The sequence below is a fragment of the Eschrichtius robustus genome, chromosome 2, assembly GCF_028021215.1.
Source record: "Eschrichtius robustus isolate mEscRob2 chromosome 2, mEscRob2.pri, whole genome shotgun sequence".
NCBI classification, from domain to species: Eukaryota; Metazoa; Chordata; class Mammalia; order Artiodactyla; family Eschrichtiidae; genus Eschrichtius; species Eschrichtius robustus.
Genome location: NC_090825.1, coordinates 76,673,380 through 76,675,947, shown reverse-complemented (window position 1 = coordinate 76,675,947; position 2,568 = coordinate 76,673,380). Strand labels below are relative to the sequence as shown.

At 46.8% G+C, this 2,568-nt stretch overlaps 1 pseudogene; it reads right to left on the bottom strand.

The window, feature by feature from the left end:
• Positions 1-1,430: 1,430 nt before the first annotated feature.
• On the bottom strand, positions 1,431-1,941 carry LOC137758877 (large ribosomal subunit protein uL13-like; annotated as a pseudogene).
• Positions 1,942-2,568: the final 627 nt, after the last annotated feature.

Sequence of the window (2,568 nt, the reverse complement as noted above, 5' to 3'; positions counted from 1 at the left end):
TGGGTTCAACCTGGGGGTGTCTGTAGACTAAAGAAAGGAGCCCGTGAAGAATAACAGTAACTGAGCATACAGAAAGATTAAATTTTGAAAGAGGCAGAAAGGGATTAGATCACTAAGGGTAAATCTGAGAAATTCTAAGAAAAGTCACTGTAGCTATGCATATGGTAGGGGAATTTAGGGTTGAAGCCAATGGAAGATATGTGGGAGGAGCCAGAACATCTCTGAAGTCGGGGCAAAGATCAGCTGCAGAGAGAGCTAGGTAAAGGAATGGGAGAAGTTACTAGTGGCACGTAGAAAGTATTATTGTTTCAGTTACTTATTGGCTGGTGACAAACCACCCACAACAGTGGCTTAAAAGAACAGCCACGTATTATCTGTGATTCTGTAATCTGGGCTAGGCTCAGCTGGGCAGTTCTCCACGTGGAGATGATTCTGCATCTGGTGCCTCAGCTGGGATGCCTAGAACAGCTCAGACTCCTTCACAGCATGCTGGTCTCAGGATAGTCAGACTTCGTCCATGGTGGCTGGCTACCGAGAGGGAGCAAGCAGGAGCTGCTTAAAGGGCAGGCCAGGGATCGGCACAGTGTCACTTCCACCTTACTCTGTTGGTCAGAGCAAGTGACGAGGCCAGCCCAGGTTTAAGGGGCGCGGAAAATAGATTCCACCTGTTGATGTGGAGAACAGCCGGTGCATACGGGGTGGGGGGGGGGTGGGGGGAGGAATTGATAGCAGTCATGGTTGAAGTCTCTCCACCACAATTTCTGAGAGTTCGGAGACTCATCTGAAGTTAGAAACTATTAGTTTCCTACTGCCACTGTAACAAATTACTACAAACTTGATGGGCTTAAAACAAAACTGATTTATTTATTTATTTACTTACTTCCTTTTACTTTATTCACCTCTGGTCGCAAAATACCGGGAAGCAACAAGGGCCATGCCTCGAAGCTCTTGGTTGCACGTCTTTCCCGTCTCCATCTGTAAATAGCTCTGTGCGACACTGGGCTCATGCTGTCCCATGGCGTCTCTCACACTCTAACAGCTTCAGAGGATAACATATGACCATGTAAGAAGTTGAAAGAGATGCCTCATTCACAATTCAGTGTTCTCCTCCAATTAGTTTTCCAGCTCACTTGTGCAAATATTGGAACTAAAGTTGTTCCTACTGTTGGTTTTTAAAAACTCTGTCATGAACTAGTGGATTGTAGGCAAATTTTGTCTGCACAACCGTTAGCGCTGTGTAAAGTAAATTTTTAAAAGAAAGACCTTTCTTAAACGGTAACAGTGACTAAGGTCCCTTCTGTGCCCCCAGCTTCCTAAGTCCCAGGCTGTCTTGTCCCCTGGATGGCCGCCCCTGGATCCCCACATCCAGGGCAGTGATGAAGGAAAGGCAGGCCAGGCCAAGCAAGAGGAATAACCAGTCTTTACTGGGCTCAGCCCAGGAGTCCATAGTTCTTGATCACATCTGTGTATTCGTTGATTTTCTTTACATGTTCTTTTCATCCTGTTTCCATAGCCTCATGAGCTGTTTTCTCTTTCAGTAATGGACCTTGGCCTTTTCCTTTCTCTTCTCCTTCAGGGTGGCCGTCACTGCCTGGTACTTCCAGCCAATCACATGGCACCCCAGGTAGGCAAATATTCATATAGACTTCAGATGCATAACCTAGAGGGCAGCAGGAACCATCATCCACTTTTTCTTATCATAGGGCAGCAGGATCCCATCAAACACCTTGTGGTGGTCCAGGGACCCTAGTCTCGCTTGGTCTTGTTGGGCAGCATACCTCGAATGGTCTGCCCTTGTTTCTGTAGAAATTGCCGGAAATGCTGATGCCCTCACAACATACAAACACCACCTTCTGGCCAAGCAGTACCTCCTTGGTCATGATGCCCCTGGTTGGCCAGGAGATGGCATCAGCCATTGAGCTCCATCTGCCCCTCTGCCATCTTCGGCAGCCACCTGGGAAAGACACATACTTATTATCTTACAGTTCTGGGCCTCAGAAGTCTGAAATGAGTCTTATGGGACTAGAATTACGGTGTCTGCAGGGCTCTGCTGCTTCTGGAAGATTGAGGGGAGAATTTGTATCCTTGCCTTTTCCAGCTTCTAGAGGACACCTGCATCGTTTGGCTCATGGCCCTTTCCTCCATCTTCAAAGCACATCGCTCCCTCTCTGCTTCTATTGTCCCACCTTTTCTGTTGATTGACCCTTGGGCCTACTTGGATAATCCAGGATAGTCTCCTAATTTCAAGACCCTTAACTTAATCACACCTGCAAAGTTCCTTTTGCCATATAAGGTCACATGTTCCTAGATTCTGGGGGTTGGCACGTGACATCCTTGTGGGGGACGTTATTCCATCTACAGAAGCTTGACATATGTAATACTGCCAGCAGATGAAGTTGTGAGATTTCTCCAGTAGTCCTCAGCTTTGTAGCAGTAATGGTAGAGAAAGTAAACTGTTGAATTGATCCAAGTTTAGAGATCGATAGGGTAGGATTAAGGTATAAGGACCTTGAGGTAAGAGAATTAGGGAAGCTGGTACAGGTGATTGAGTTGACTGATCAAGGGGCC